The sequence below is a fragment of the Zalophus californianus genome, chromosome 9, assembly GCF_009762305.2.
Source record: "Zalophus californianus isolate mZalCal1 chromosome 9, mZalCal1.pri.v2, whole genome shotgun sequence".
Classification (NCBI taxonomy): domain Eukaryota; kingdom Metazoa; phylum Chordata; class Mammalia; order Carnivora; family Otariidae; genus Zalophus; species Zalophus californianus.
The window spans coordinates 99,961,424-99,979,352 of NC_045603.1; positions in this window are offsets into that span (position 1 = coordinate 99,961,424).

Genomic DNA, 17,929 nt, shown 5'->3' on the forward strand with positions numbered 1-17,929 from the left:
GGTGAGTCTATACAAAGATAGCTCATGATTTAGAAGAGACAGGCCTGTAAACAGATAAATTATCTCACTATGTGGTAAGAGCTATTGCAGAAATATGGGAAGCAACTAAGTCTGCCTACATGAGTCAAAAAGCTTTCATCAGGGAAGTGACATTTGAACAGGGTGTTGAAAGACAACTTGGAATTGTCCAAGTGAAGAAGAGCATTCTGGGCAAAAGCAATGCCTGTGTAATGAGAGGGGCTTAAGCAAGAGGTGGAGTCTGGGCCAGTGTGAGAAGCTCCACATGGCAAGAACCCATGCTGAGGTGGGTGCAGCAGGGGAGGAGGAGTTGTTGAGGACCACATTGAAGTTTTAGTTTAGGAGTTTGGTGAGCTCTACTTCAGAAATTGAAGAAGAACAGGTCTTAACAGTACAAGAGATGTGTTATACTCCGAATTTCTCCATTTTGAAACAGGGGCCTGAAGAAAGGGGTGGTGAGAAATGTCTTTTTCCCACCTCAATCTAACTCTGGGAGACCTGGAGAGACTGGACTGGGCAAGCGTGGAGGAAATAATGCATACTTCACTCTCTAAATAGCTTTTCTCCTTACATTCTCAAGTTAGAGATTCCTTTGAGCTAACAAACACCTCTTAATTTGAAAGTACCCTCAAAAGGAACTTAATGCCTAAAATTCACTGTCATCCAACTTAAGCAGTCAATCAGTCATTCCACAAAGACTTAGAGTCAACCAGGAACTAAATCTTGGGGATATACTGATGAATAGGACATGGACTCTGTCCTCAGAGAGCCGAGAATGAATAAAACTTAGAGTTGAGAAAATCAGCATTTTGTCAGAATAGGACAGAGAAAGAAGAAGACATTCCAGAAACTGGGTTGGACTTGATGGGGGGAATACTGAGGTTGTTTGCTACAAGTTATGTGCATGTCTCTTCCTGAGATTAGAACATTGAGGACATAAGGAACATCATAAGCAAGAAGTCAAAAAACAAAGCACTTCCAGTGGATAGTGATTTTTTTCTCCAGCTTCATGTGACCTCCATGCTTTCCCTATACACTTCTCCCCAAGATTCTTCTGAACATTGTCAACACTTCCTCACCTCCTATCCAATCCCCAGCCCACTGCTACCAGGTTTCCTAGCTACTGTACTGGCATTGCTCTCAACAGCATTGCTATCAACCTTCCAGGTGAAAAAACCCACTGGAAGAGACTGAGTCTTCACGTTACAAATTTCCACCTTGTCTGAATCCCCATGTTCCAGAGCCCTAAGAGATTTCTCGACTGTTAGTCTTGGACTCCTCCAGTCTGTTTTCAAATAGTAATCAGGTGAATTATAAAATGTAAAGCTAACTCTATCACTTTCCTATTTAAAATCTTTCCCATTGCCTTTGGGATCAAATGTACTATCTGAGGCCTGGCTGGCAAAGCTTGCCCTGTCCTGCCATGGCCTGCTTCCTGCTCCATGTGCTGTTGTCTACACTCCATCCACACTGAACCTCTTGTGTTGCCTGAACTCCTCAATACTCCCTCTCTTTGATAAACCTCAGCACATGCTATTCTTACTGCTTGAAGAGCCTTTCCATGATCTTTGTCTATCGAAGGCATATCTGTCCTTCAGTTCTGAGTTTAGAAGTCACTTCTTCCAAGAAGACTTCCTGGATCTTGAGTCTTAGCTAAGTGCCTCCACTATATACTGTTAAAGGACCTTATATGTACCCTACCCCAGCACTTGCCATGCTGTAGTGAAACCCCCTGATGACTTGTTGGTGTCTTTCTCCTGCTATAATTTCCTTAGCAGCAAGGAGCTCCACGATCAGGGTCTGGCACAAAAGATTGCTCAGCATTTTTTAATAAATTAGTTATTTGTTTTGGTGCCTCCATTAGCCAATTATCACAGTTTACCACAGCCTGATATCTTATTCACACATGAAGCAACTATCTCACATGTGGAAACATTATGCTCATTATGTAAAGAGACAGTCTAGCAAAATATCAGAGTGGAAGATGTAGGCAAGTCAGCCTGGCTAACTAGCTTTGTGACCTTGGGCCAGTTACTTAAGTTTTCTTTGCTTCAGTTTCCTCTTAACAAAATAGACACAATAATAATGTCATGGCTAGGGGTGCACACGGTAGTGCTGGCAAATGCTTAACAATAAACTTTACAAAAAATATAAAAGAGCCTAGAGCATTAGCCAATTTTTATGGTGTAAATACTCCCACCATGGCCAATTTCAAGCTACCAACTTGAAATCACCAACTATGGAGTTTCTTCATTATATGGATATAACAGACATGAATAACCTCGAGAACACTGATAATAATAAAATGTAATAAATAGTTGGAAAGTGATGAGTTGTGAATATTGCCACTGTTTTTAATATAATTTCCTTAATTTCAAGTTTATAATATTTATTTTTTATAATGGCTACATTTTACAATAGGCTTGCAAAATTCCTAAAAATTTAACAATCGGCTCTCTTGAGTTGACTTCCGTAGGTTCAAGCAAACTACTGGTCAGGCTTTGTGTGGAGATGCAGAGACATCTCACAACTCCTCTGCTTCTCTTGGGGGCCTGGGTGGGCAGGTTCCACTCTCTGTGATACGGAAGAAGATGATGTTCCATTTGCCTTAAGAATGCTTCAAGTCTAAATGATGCCCTATAATATAATTTGGCAGTACCTCAGGTAATAAGCTGATACTGTGATCCCTCTTTGGCTCAGTGCTTTGTGTTCATACCTTACCTACCAAAAGCACTCTGTAAAAGCAAAGGGTTGGAAACTCAGACCTTGTCTTGAATAACTGCAAACCAGCATCAAATAGTGCATCATCTCTTTGAAGACTCTTGTTCCATGTTATGCATCATATCTTATTATTTTAACATATCTTTATGACATTAGTCAATGTTTATTCCATATTAAACATATGAATCAAGTTTGATCATTTCTTACAATGATTAATTCATCTGTAATATCACAACTTCCATACACATTATATTTCATAAGCGCCTGTTATAGTCCTATCATTATGCTGTAAGTAAAAGTATTTCATAGTTCAGTGCGTTTGGGGAATACTCCATCATAGTTATTATCTCCATGGGCTTCAAGAATTAACTTTTCTACTCAAGACTACATCCCAATGGGAAAGCTACCTCACACAGAGGATTTATCTACATTCATAGTTGTTCTTACTTTAAATGTCAAAATTTCACCCTTTCTGAAATAATCAGCAGCCCACTTCCATCTCACATAACATGGATTGACATAGGCTGAAATTACAAGGGAAACTTATTTTTTAAGATATATTAATTTATTTGAGAGCGAAAGAGCGCAAGCGGTTGGAGGAGCAGAGAGAGAGAGAATTCTGGAGTAGACTCCCCTCTGAGCACAGAGCCCCACATGGGTCTCGATCCCAGGACCCTGAGATCATGACCAGAGCCAAAATCAAGAGTTGGCCACAAAACCTACTGGGCCACCCAGGGGCCCCTACAAGGAAAACTTTTTTAATTGCATGGCAAAATGTTGACTTTGCCACCAATCTGTTCTGTAGCTAAAGCATATGGTTACCTTTTCTACAAAAAGTGGATTTCCTATATGTTTTGCACTCAAACAGTAAACTATCTAGATCTTGTAAAAAGCATGCAGGAGAAATTCATCTTTGAGACAGATAATATAAGGAACATGATAACAATTCAATTTCTGCTTCTTTAAGGTCCATTGCTGAATCCAGTTGAACTATCAAAATTGCAAAACAAAAACAAAAACCTATGTACTGCTTTATTTTATCTCAATAGAAATGCTTTCATAATTACCGTGTAACATTCCTTCAGTTTTATTTTAAGATCATATAAAATATGATTTTATAAAATAAAAATTCTACAGCTATTGCAAAAGCACTATGAAGGATGAAAAAATGCCTATTGGCATAAAAGTCATATATATTCAATTGCTCTTAGAGTTTTAGTGTCAGAGAAAAATTAGACCAAGGCATAGCATTACTTCATGGCATAACATGCTTATTTTACTAGATGATGAGAACCATGTGAACTGTTTCCTTTCTCTCCCTGGCTGTCAGAAATCTCAAGGGTAAAGTCTGTGCTCAATTGAAATAAAAACCTTTAACTCTGGCTTTCTTGTACAATTATCTCTCCTCCCTTCGCTACACAACTTTTTTTACTATTGGCTTTACAGTCCTATTGCAAATGTAATTTTTGTTGTATACTCCTCTATATTATTTCCGGAAGAAGTCCAAGTATGAATAATTAATAAATGAATAAATGCAGCTTACTAAGTTCAGCTTAGTCAGCTTGCTCCTGCATCATCACTATGTCACTGTAAGTACCAGCGAAATTCATTCTATTAAGCACCATTAAATGTCCGTATCATCCCCATAAAAAGAAGCTTTCTACTTTCCAGAATACTGGGAAAATGTATATAAAACTTTAAAATCAAATCGACAAGGAACTGAATAGGTTTACTTAAAAAAATTAATCTTCTTCCCCCAAATATTATAAGAAGTGCCTAGAAGCAACATTTGATTCAATCGCCCCACTTTTCTCCCTCAATCATAAAGAAGAAGCAGGGGAGTGTATGAAAAGCAAGAGGTCTGAATAATCACAAAGTGAAAAACCAGCCCCTGGAAATACAAAGCCAATTATGCTTTGAGATCTTACGATTGTACAGAGACTCTTCCCAAGAATGCTGTTGTTCAGCTTTGTTTTACCCTGCGTGGCAACCACGCAGCTGGAAAGACACCTAGAGATCAGAACTGCAAAGGAATGGGAAATTGAGGCCGAGAGAGAGGAAGTAACTAGCACAGGATCACACCATCTCTCAGCGGCAAAGCCAGCACCAAAACCCAGATGTGCAGAATCTCACCTGCTTTTGTTCTACTGAACGTCTTCATTCCTCAAATATCACACTTATGCATGTAATTTTCTGCCTTTTCCCTGCTAGTTTCATTCCTAAGCAAAAAGAAGGGGTAGTATTATATTAATATTTGCACACTTGTCAACCATTAGTCTCAGCTTAAAAAATCAAAATGGGATTTAAACAGCTATTATAGGATGCAAGTGATGTGCAAATGTTAAAATGTAAGAATCACTGAGAGAGAAATGGAGAACATCAGAAGACAGGGTGATTTGAAGAAAGATTAAAAAGGTGTATGTAAATTTAAAACGTCTTTTCCTTTCAAGTTTTAGATGAGTGTTTTAAGCATTGTATAGTCTAGAGGAAAAGGTAGACCAAAATCCCACCTGGGCACTGGCAATCCCCCTGGCATTTCCCATGGGCACTGCAGGAACTGGCAGCCCACAGGAGAGCTGAGGCTGATGAGAAGAAAGTATGGAGAGATCAGATCAACAGAGCAAATGTAAGGTGGGAAGGACAAAACACATTCTATTTTCTTAAGTGACACTGATTAATACTCTTTAGACCCATATCACTTTTTTTTTCTGTGTCACCTTTTGATTGAATTTATCTGCTGTAATTTTAAAATAGAAAAGTGAGAGGGAAGCTCTCAAGAGGGAAAATAGTTTTTTGTTTTCGTTTTTGTTTTTGTCTTTAGTTGGGAGAATATTAGGACATCCACTCCTTTCTTCCTCCCTCCATTCATGTGTGCATCTATTCATGCATGTATTAAGCAACTCGCACTAGGTAAGGAAAGCTACCAGTTTTGTGGAAGCCACACATCTATGCACAATGTGGCTCCTTCCAATACGTACCTTATAATGCAGTGGATGAGAAAGACATAAACAACTCATCCTTAAAGTGTGAGGTATCATAAAAGAGGTAAATATCATGCTTTGGCAGTTCAGAGAACTGAGAAAAGATACCTGGCTGAAATTAATCTGAAGATTTGCTTGGACCAAACAGACATTACAAAGAAGGAACAAAGAAAATGCTTCTTCACCTTTGATGGTATATCCATGCCTAAACACGGTGTGCAGTTTGAGTAACTGTAACTCAAGAGAGGCAAAATGTGGACAGACACACTAAAATTAGATCAATGAACACAGGTAGGAAAAAGAATGATCTGTAATGGTAAATGTAATGATGCTTACTGGATTAGTCATTGGCCCTAATCCAATGACTGGTATTCTCATAAGATAAAGGAAATTAGACACAGACACACAAAGGGAAGATAGCCGCGTGAAGACAGATAGGGATTGGAGTGGTGCCCATACCAGCCAAGGAGTACCAAGGATTGTCAGCAACCACTGGAAGCTAGAAGACACTAGGAAGAATCCTCCCCCAGAGCCTTCAGAGAGAGAGCACAGCCTTTGTGGCACCCTGATGTCAGACTTCTAGCATCCAGAATCGTGAGAGAATATATCCCTATTGCCATAAGCCCCCTGCACCCCCTAAAAAAGTAAGGATGCTCCAGGCCCAGTTTAAATGTCTCCTTCCCAGCAGCTCTCCCAACCCTCCTGTCAGAATATTAGCTCCCTCTTGGCCTACTGTACTGGTAGTGAGCTCACCCCATCATCCTGCCAGTGCTAGAGTCTATCTGCTCCCACACTGAGCTCCTTGTGAACAGAGAACCCGTCTTACTTGTTTTTCAATTCCCAGAGTCCTGTATATTAAAGTTAAATAAAATTCAGTCCTAAGAGAAGACCAGGAGAATGTGCTCCTCATCTAACATTTGGGAGTCAAGGGTGGCTGTAAACCTATTTTAAGCCACAAGAAAGTGAGTGAGTGTATGTGCTTCTGTGAGTGTCTCTACATACATTCTGGGTTGACAAAACCGCTAGCATCTCTTTGGCACATTAACTGGCTACACTTGTCATTTTCTTGGCATCTGACTCCTATGTCAACCCTCTGTGTGCTGTGTATTCCTTCCATGGAAATAATCACTAAAAAATATGTATGTATCAGACCTCAAGCATTTGTATTCTTTCCTCATCAAATCCCTTACTTCTCACTAAATTGCACTGCCACTGAACAATGGCTCTCGCACTGATTACAATGCACTTCTCTGGTGCCCCGGTGTAAGGACTGCAAGCAGACTGGGATGTGAGCACTGCCACATGGATGAGGAACAGTTGAAAGGATTGTAAACAAAGGGGAATGATAAATGGTTATGTTGCAAGTGGGTGGGAGGTGTTTAGTGGGGTGTTCCATGGATTGGTGATGGGCCCAGTTTCCGTTAACATCTTTATTAATGATGAGGTAGGAGGGGAAACACTAACAGCACGTTCATTAAAGGCAGGAGGATGCTAAATTGGGAGGTGTTGCAAACACCACAGAGGACAAAGAAATAGCACAAGATGAGGATGGTAAAGACGATTATCAGCAAAGGAGAGGACAGGACAGGACTCAACTGGGTGACAAAGGGGACGCAGCTCATCTAGGAGAGACAACTTGATCCTCAACAAAGAAAGCCGAGGGCACAGTTTTTCCCGGAAGTCATTTACTTGGGGCAAATTTTATAACCCCAATGTTTCCATAATATGATGCTTTCTTTGGTGGGGAAGGGTAGGAAGACTGGGGCTGGTTTAATTCTAGAAGCATTAAAAGAGTTGATCTGCTTTTGTGAGCCATGGAAATCAGAAGCCTAAGTGGAAAACTGCACACAACTCCTGGACTTGAGTGAGAACAGGAAGACAAAAAGCAGTCCCCACTGCACTATGAATAGTAATAGTCTGACTTTTAAGGGAGAGAAAATATTTCAACCCTGTTGGGCCTTCTGGCTTCTAGTCTTAGATCTGCCATGAATTTAGTGTCGTTTTTAGAAGGTTCTCTTCCTTTTCTGGGCTTGTTTCACTATCTCTTCTCCCTGTCTCTTTCCCCCTGCTAGAGATGCTTAAAGAAGTGTAGTTATCAACCCCATTATGTAATTTTTAATTTGATGTATAGAGACAAAGAATTCATAAGGAAGACCTGTATGGGCCATGTGAAGGAAAGAAGGCTGTTTCCTGCCCACAGGAATAACAGATGGAGTACTATTTACCGTATTTTCAAAAGTCAAATGGTAAATCTAGAAGGATAAAATAAAGCTAAAAACTTTAGAACATTAAGCTCCTCGAAGAAAGCTGTTGCATAAATAATATATTATAAGCACTTAAAATCTTACCTGCTTACAAAATTCTCTTGAGTTCTCCCCACGGCATCCAACATAGCAAAATATTATTTCTTTCCTCATTCATTCAGCACTTACTGTACGCCTACTGTGTACCAAACATGATTCCTACCCTTGAGTAATGCAGGGTAATAGGAGTGACAGCTAAAAATAAGAATTTATTTTAATATATTTTTCAAATTGTTATGGGGTGATGCCTGGGCTGGGTTCTTATGGATTCAATAGTTGTCTAATAAAAATAAAAGTAGGAAAGCAAGGCAATATCAATCAAAGGACACTGCATGCAAAGGTATAGTGACTTATAAATAAATATATCATTTCTATAAATGGTGAGTAGAAATTTCTGGAAATGGTGAGTAGTTCTGTGATGTGGGAGTATAGGGTGCACAAATTAAAGTGACATAAGATGATACTATGTAATAAAAATTTCTTGAGTGCTACCTACATAAGAGAGAAGTGCATCCCTTTCATGGGAGGTTTCCTGGATTGGATGGTTAATGTCCTACTTTACTATACTAAGGAATGTGAACTTTATCCTCTATAGAGTGGGAAAGAATTAATATTTTTAAAGAAGGGAATAATGGTACCAAACAGCTAAAAAAGTGGACCAATCTTTATGTTTGTTAAAATTTTTATTTAGCCAAAGCCTGATTTTATTTCCTTTATGGCTAAAAGCTTGGGCTGATAAAATAGGGTGTGATATACCAAAAAAAAAAAAAAGATTTAATATTACAATATACAGCACTGGTAAAATATATAATCATGTACATCTTGTACTAGGAAGACCTCAACAAATTTATGAAAAGGTGGATTTTTTATAAATTATATATATCTCTACTCATAAAATAATAAATGTTCTGCACATCACACTAAACCACCACTGTGTCCAGATAGAATGACTTAAAATGAGCACAAGAACAAAATATATTAATTACTATTTATACCATTTTTCCAAACTTGCATCAGATCACTTATCTTCATAGCAGTACAAGATTATGTGACTAAATCCTAGCTGGAGAATCAGAATTTCTGACCTCCATCTCTTCTACCACCAGCATTATGACCTTGAGCATTGAGACATTATCCTCATCAGTGGAATCAAGTTTATGATACGTTGATATAATGATGGAACTGGACTTGCATACCAATGACTGTCAAATTCTTCAAGTGGCACAACACAGAAAATATGGGCACTTGGAAGGAGGCTGTTGAGATAATTCAAACACAAACAGGTGAAGAAATAGATGGCTTTAAAAGTTCAGGTCAACTCTGAAGTTCTGTGATTCCATGACAGGTATCCATGGCATTATTAGTATCAGATCTGGTTACCACTGGTTTACAGGCAAAGTCCAATAACAGTTTTGGCTTCTTTTGACATAAAGATCACCATGCTGCGGTACAAATGGAGACTTGTATCTTAACACTTCGGAAAAAAAAAATAGGAAGGAAGGAAGAAGAAGAAGAAGAGGAAGAGGAAGAGGAAGAAGAAAGAAGAAGAAGAAGAAGAAGAAGAAGAAGAAGAAGAAGAAGAAGAAGAAGAAGAAGAAGAAAGAAGAAGAAAAGAAGAAGAAGAAGAAGAAGAAGAAGAAGAAGAAGAAGAAGAAGAAGAAGAAGAAGAAGAAGAAGAAGAAGAAAGAAGAAGAAGAAGAAGAAGAAGAAGAAGAAGAAGAAGAAGAAGAAGAAGAAGAAGAAGAAGAAGAAGAAGAAGAAGAAGAAGAAGAAGAAGAAGAAGAAGAAGAAGAAGAAGAAGAAGAAGAAGAAGAAGAAGAAAGAAGAAGAAGAAGAAGAAGAAGAAGAAGAAGAAGAAGAAGAAGAAGAAGAAGAAGAAGAAGAAGAAGAAGAAGAAGAAGAAGAAGAAGAAAGGAGAAGAAGAAAGAAGAAGGAGAAGGAGAAGGAGAAGAAGAAAAAGAAGGCCAGCTTGAGAGCTACTGGACACACCGACAGTAACACGGTAAATGGTTCTGGATCTAGATTTTGCTTCTGAGTAAAAACCAAAGCCAAACCGAAACAAAACCCACCCTTCTGACAGCACCAGCACCTCTGTGATGCTACCCCTGGGTTAAGAATACTCTCATGGAAATGTTGCCCAAGATGCTACCAAGAAGCCCAGGGGTTGCTATTACCATATGGTTATAAAGACAGAGAGAAAACTCTATAGCAAAGATAAGCTTCCTTATCTTCTCTCTTAAGTAGCTAACACCCAAGAAATTTTCATTTCACAGCAACTAAAAATATTCCAGGTCTTGGATGTTGTCTAGATTTTTAGTCTGTTATAGCTCTGGACTGCAGCTTATGCTCACCAAACTGCCTTGGTCAGTATGGATTTCCGTATCTCATACTGTCACACACAATTTCCCAATCAAATGTAACGACCCCAGCTAATGCAAACCTATATCCTCTGTAATGTTCAGGATATCACTTGGTAGCTTGTGTGCAAGATTCCTGTTTCTCCTTGGCCATGCAGTAATGTATATAATAGCCCCTTGTTATTCCATCCTCAAGTGTGGATGAATAGAAATTCTGTCTAAATGGAAGCTGTACTATTTACAGTAGTTGAGCAGGGCTTAGATGAGTAGGGCTTAGAAATTATGAATCCAGGGTAGAGTTTGCTCCCTACATTAATCTGTACACTTTGCATGAAGGAAAATGATCATGGGTTCTGCCTCTAAAGCCCCCTTATACATATATGGCATTAGTCACAAGGGAATCCAGTAAAAGGGCAGGAAACTGGGAGCCTTACATCCTTGCAAATATCTTTCTGAGAGTGGATCAGTGGAATCTTAGATAGAAGAAAATATTCTTTATTTACAAAATCTAATCTATCCCCACAGTTCCTTACGTTTATTCCATTGACTCCATAGAAATAACCCTTTCCTTCACTGAAATGCCAATGGTCTCTTTTATTTAGAGTCCTTTCAATTTTGTTACCCCTTAAAGAGGGAATTCATTTGGGAGACTAGCTCATTTTTCTAGAAGAAGCAAATGACAGTGATGATGTTTCTAGAGTGCTAGAAAGAAATTCTCTGTTCCAACTCAACTTTTCCCACAGGTCACTTTTATAGAGGAGTCTGATCTAGAGGAGCTATTGTTTCACTGGTGGCTAGAAAAACTTAAGAGAAAGGAAAGTAAATAAGAGCAAAAATACTGCACAAGGACACACATAGAAACAGAAACAATATTTCCAACATGGAGGTAAGAGAGCCAAACCTCTGAGGTGACAGCTTCTTTATCTTCCCTCTTCTTTTGCTCAGAGACCAGCAGGCTTCAGGTCCCATTGATTCTAGCAAAATCTAAACGTTATAGGGTCTTTCACACCTCTGAAACTGGTTTGCCTTAAATATGACTAATCCAGTTTTACTCCTTAAATGGTTAGTTTATAAACTGCAAGGATCCATGGGCTTATATGATTTACTACCTAAGCCAAAAGAAGCTGACATTTTATTCTACACTTTAAGAAGCTGACATTTTATTCTACACAAAATGCTATGGTTTGGGATTCAAAATATAAAATCTAGATTTCCAACACAACTGTGATTCGATACTACAGAATGACAGATGTTTGGGGAATCATATTGGTTCTCTGAATAGTTTCAAATCTACTTTGGGATCAGATCTGCTTCTGGTGCAACAAGCTGGATTTTTTAGCAAATGCAAATTTCCTGCTAGCAGGTTAGAGACACAAGAATAATCAGAACTACCATTAATCACCATAATGTAGAAATTTTTTTCATATCCAAGTGCAAGCTGCCCAAACAATTAGTTCCTCTGAGAGCTGTTTCCAAATGAAAGATCTAAATAATCTTGTCATTTCTGGACCAAATGCCAAGCTGACTCTCCTAAGGAGGCTGCAGGTATGGACTCCACACCGAGTAATTCTAAATTGGCCACAAAAACACTTAGGGGCACGGTGATATGCCACACGAGCTAAGTTTGCTTTTTAAAAAGCCCCCTTCCCACCAACTCCCTTCCAGGCACTTCTTTGTCATCCATGTGACGCATTAAGAGGAAGTGCTAATGTTACACAGATGCATTAAATCACATAAGCGGTTTGGTGCATTTTACTGGGTCCTCAAAGCATTATACCACAGAGGTGTCCAGATGAAGCAAGGAGCAGACCGCGTCAATACCATCTGAACCTGTACTCTGAACATGCATTACAAAGGAGTACAATTACCCAGTCTGTGCCATTAGGCAGCATTAACCAGCATTGCCCATCACTCTTGATTAATAATTGAACTCGATCCATACAGGAGAGCTCAGGCTTGTCTGGAAGATGCCTTCTAGCATGCATTAGAAAGGAGCACCTCCAGGGGCCTCAGAGCACTTTGTCCATTTAACAAGTCAATCTATGAACTACAGTAAACTCTTGATTATAAGAAACTGATTATCCCAGTTTTGAATGTTCCTCTGCTTTATTGTTCATCTTTCTCCCTCTTGGTACCTTGGTACCTTGCCTCTGGCCACATACAGGTTTATTATGTCCTCTATAGTGGGTGTTCCGATGCATGACCCAAGCCCCTTCACAAGTGAATAACTCATCCCCCAGCTGCTGGGTGCGCCCTCAGCTATCAGCCTTCTTTGGGAATTGCCTCTAATGAAGACAGTCACCTCATCCAAGGTCAAGTTCCTTCTCAAGTAGCCTCAGCCAAAGATTGTTCAGTAAGAAAAAGTAAAGGCCTACCCCCTTGTCCCAAATCAGGGCAACTCGGAAGGACCATCCTAGCTTCAGAGCTCCCTCCTGGGTCTGCTGAGCCTCTGTTGTGACTGCACTGTGGCCCTACACCTCCCTCTATTCAGCCCCGCCTTCTCCCCCTCTCAGGTATAATCCCACAGCACTTCCTAACAATCATCCTGCAGGATCCTGCATCTCCACCTCCTAGTCTCTTTCCTTGGAGAACTCAATCAGCAGCTGGAAAGAAATATCTATACCTTACCTTCCACCTCAGGAAGCCACTGTAGGGGTCAAACAAGATCATACATGTGAAAGTTTCTTATAAATTGCAAAAGATGAAAAAGGAACACTTACTACCCTCCCGCTTTAACTAAGACACCATTAAATTATGGAGTATTTGTACATACAGCAAACAAAAGTGCACTTTTCTGTGGTCTGCAAGTTTAGATTCTAAATAAAGCTGCGGGTCCAAGTTTTCTGAGCAATGAATTTAAATAATACTAATACTATACTTTAGTATCTTATATCATTTAAATTTTTATTGATTTATGACAAGTCTTCGATTCATCCAAATTTGAGGAGTGTTGCCTGGCTTTGGGAGGTAAAACACCTTTTTCCAAAGAGTATCAAAATAGTTTGGTATTTGTGAGTCAGGCGAATAACATTGCTGAGGCAGGTATTTTTTATCACTTACATTTATGAAGCAACAAACAAAGTCTTAGAGGAGTAAAGAAACATGACATGGGCCCACAGACCCAAATTCTGCAAATCCAAGGGAAGTTTCTGGCTTAGTGCTCCATTTAGGAATGTCACTTTCTCAGCAGGACCACACAACAGAAAATAAATTCTTTTTGAATTTAACAAAGTGGAAGGAACTGGCCCAGGCAGAAAGAGACCAATGTTCAGAGATGATCCACATACATATTGCCCACCCCAGGTCACTCTCTGTCACTATGTGCCTGTCCAAGGAACAAAGGAGCATAAACCCAAGCAAGAAAGAATCAGACACACTGTCACCACCCTCACTGTGGTGAGCACCCAGAGCCCAATGGAAAATATCCTAGTATCCCCAATTTCTGTTGATTGGTTTTTTTTTTCCTTTCATTTGAATTGCAGTTTCTTTAACTGCAAAATGGAAAACTTTATCATGATATCTTTGTGTGTTTCTATGTGTGTTGCTTAATTAAAGGAGAGTGGTGACAAATCTTTAGTATCTATTAAAAGTGCTACCACATTTGGGCTAACACACCCATAGTACAGTGATACTTATAGGTAAATGAGTAGAGGTCAAAATGTATAAGTGTGTGTGTGTGTGTGTGTGTGTGTGTGTACATGCAAATACATGAGCTGGGGGTGGGGCTAGGCATTTTCCTGGCAATACAGACATCAGGGGCCCAAAATAAGTGATGTATGGGCACTTAATAGTACATAGGAAGGAAGGGATAATAAAATAAGGAAGAGATAAATTTCTATTTCTACATCTTTAAGTGCCCACTTTTGGTCTTGAAAAGTACATAGCACTGACGTGTCAGTAAAACAACTTTAAGACTCTCAAAAAATATCAGCATGTCTACAACCATCAATCCAAAAGATGATGCTCTAACAAATCAAACCCCAGATAATGTAAGAATATGAACAACAGTTTTTGAGAAAAATGAACTGCCAACATCTGACCTGTAAAGGAAGCAGGAGTATATATAAAAAAATGTACCAGTCCAGTCCCAACAGAAAAGATGAGGAAATGTATTTTCTGGAAGTGTTCAGTCATTGAGTCTTGGGAAAGAACTCAATTATCAATGAACTATCAATGGTTAAAGTTACAATTTCTGTCAAAGTAAACCACAATAAAGATTCCTTCCCAAAGGAGAGAACACCAAAAACAATGTTTTTTGTGGAGAATCTCAACTGCCGTGTTTACTGAACTGGGGAATTGAACTCAATACAGTGAGGGTTAAATGTCAGCCCAGGCAGAGAAATTGAGAATTGCTATAACAGGTGAGAAGTTCAGAATTTTCATTTACAGAGCAATTGTATAATTTATGTGGAGAGTAGAAATCATACCTAATATAAAACCATCAGAAATAAATGAAATACATTTAAATGAAACATGGTTATCTTCATTCACTTTATGACTTTGTCTTTTAAAGATCACCTTTAATCATTTCCTCTTTAGGTCAGTAGGTTTAGGACCTATAAAAATGTTCTTTAGCTTTTAACATTAGAATTCTAAGGCTTCCCAAAGTCATACCCTAAAATCTGATGAATTCCTCTTCTTCTTTGTAAGACTCTATCTATATAATTTGTGATAACAAAAAGTCTATCTTACTGAACACCAGCAAACTTCTTGGATAATTTAGTCCTTAGTTTAGCAACCAAAGTCACAACTTGGCTGACCACTAAGTGCATTAAATTGACTCATAACACAATTTGTATGGCTTTTTAGAAACAGCATAAGAGTCCATCACTTAACATTAAACAGCATTAATTGATGAATGCATTATTTTAATCACCATAATAACCATGAGTAATTAATGAGTGACTTAATACACTGCTTCTTGCACAACAGATGAGCCAGGGTCTCAAATCTCCCCAGTGTGAGCCCATTTTCTAACCATCCATCTTAAAACTAAAGACTTGAAAGTCATCCCAGCCAAAATTTCTGCCTTCAGGAAGGTAAAACACTATTCTCATTTTACTCATCATACTCTTGCTACAAATCCTTGAGAATTATAATTAAAAACAAGCATTTTACTTTTTCATGGTGAATGACCTCCTTTTGTGCATTCAGTGGCTGTCTTGGCTTGAAACACTGCTCTAATGCACCACCTGGAAATTGTTGCAGAGGACAAATACTTTTTTTCCAACATGCTAATTATGTATGCTATAAATTATTCTGTTTTTTTAATTACCAAATCTGTGATTAAACGATGTTTAGATATTCAAGTATTCATTTTTATCCATTAAGAAAAAACATTATTTTTTAAATGTCAGTAAATGTGACCTTCATCCTCTGGAAACTTAAAAGAAAACCATTCTATCTTAACTAGAAATGTTCTTTAACAATTAGCCAGTATCCCATGGTTTTTCAAAAATTGAGCTGGGTATCCCATCTTTTTGGACTGACATACACACAACTTTCTCTGAGATTAACCAATGTTTTGCTTGTTAATGAAGAGGGAATATTTGATGGGGCAAACCTTAGTCTCAGAGAGATTTCCTTTGAAATTCACATAAGACAAAATCACTTCCTTTCAGAAGGAGTGAAATAATGATATTGTATGGAATGGGGGGAAAAAAAGCAATCATCACTGTAGAGATAAAGTACCTTGGATTTCCAAACACTCTTAACTCAATACATTGAGTAAAGAGCATTTTTAATAAAAGTTGGATTTGGCCCTGAGCTCAAAACTTAATTATCTCAAGTTTAAGCCCCTACTCATTGATCATCCTCTGATTTCAATTCTGAAAAAATACATTTCAATTGGAATTAGTTTCTCCTGAAACATTCTTAAAATGCATATATTGCTCGGCACTTGAAACAACATGGAAATATGTTATCTATTTCATCAAACATGAACATGTCATGTAAATTGTATTTTTTTTAATGATTAATAGGTTAGAAAATGTAGCCCCTGAATGTTATTCTCTGGAAAAATGTTGCATGAACCAAAGATTCTAACAGATACTCAACTCATTACTTAATTACATTGAAATTCTTTGAGAACATCAAATAAAGTTTCACTGCCATTTAAATCACAGCTACTTTATCCAATCATTTTTTAAAAAGAAAGGTTGGATCACTGGAGAGATAACTTATACATTTTTACAAACATCTTTGTAGTATTGTGCTATTCAAGAAAAGGCTATATTGATTCATGTGTGCTTCTGAGGGTTATTTTATTTTTAGCAAGGTAAGTTAAGAATATTTTTTATATTTATATAATATCTCTCAGACAAGCATATGAGAAACCTTTGCAAACAACATCTTGCTTTATTTCTCAATATTCACAGGTGGAAGGAAAAAATTAAATCGCACAATATTTTCCACGTGGGAGACATGAGGCAATGAGAAGAGATGCAAATTACTAAAGATACCTTATGGTTCCTTCTCTTATAATGCAGCAGAGTTTGCCCTTGATATTTGGGGTCTGAGGATGTAGAATAACATTATGTCACAGGGCAAGGGAAGATCAGAACCAGAAATAGCGGCTCGGTGTTCTGCAGGGCTGAGGCCTGACTGCTGTTATATGAAGGATGTACTAAAGATCCCTACTGAAAACATCTCTGCCCCCAAGCCTTCAAACTCTACCACAATATTATTATTTTTTGAACCAAGCATCTGATCCCCCTGGAGTCTTCCTTTAAAGGATAGCTCCTCCTCTGGGGAGGAATCATCCAGCAGCCTCCTCCCCTTACTCCTTTGTTCCTCATTATAATGAATAATGTATTTATTCATATCTCACATTTATAGGACATGTTAGCATTTACCAAACATGTTAACCTAGATCATCTCATTTAATCCACACAACCCCATGTGCTATTCTAAAACCCCATTTTAGAAATGAGCAACTTAAAGACTCAAAGAGCCTACAGCCCTAAGCAAAGTCCACTGGTTTCTCCTTAACACGTGGCATTACACTTTCAGCATTCCATCAGCTCAATAAACTCTAGAGCCCCTATCATGTGCCAACAGTGGGCCATGGAATCATCAACGAACCCAGGATTTTTCCTTCCACCCAGAGACCTGGGGCAGATCCCTTGACCTAAAAGATAAGGACAGCAATATCAGCCCTACCTAATTCCCCAAGTAGAATAAAGCAATATAATTAATGTGGAAGTGATCTGAAAACTGAAAAGAGAGCTAAAGGAACTGGAGGTGTTGTTATTCACACCTTCCCGGGAATGAGGGTGTCCAGTTGCCTTCAACTTGATAAAGGAGGTTCTGCAGGAGGTTCTGACCATCTGATAATAGAGAGATCTACTAAGGGGCAAGGGAAGGAGGAGCAGCAAGAGTAAACCTCCTTCCAGACATGATGAAATCTAAGTTTTCCATTGGGTGAATGATCTCTGGATGCTAAACAGCATGAAGACAGGGGGCTCTGAAATGCGTCAGCACAAAGCTGAAATTAAGGGCATGGCTGAGCAGAAACGCCACGGGATTAATAAGTGAAGTGAAGAGAAGA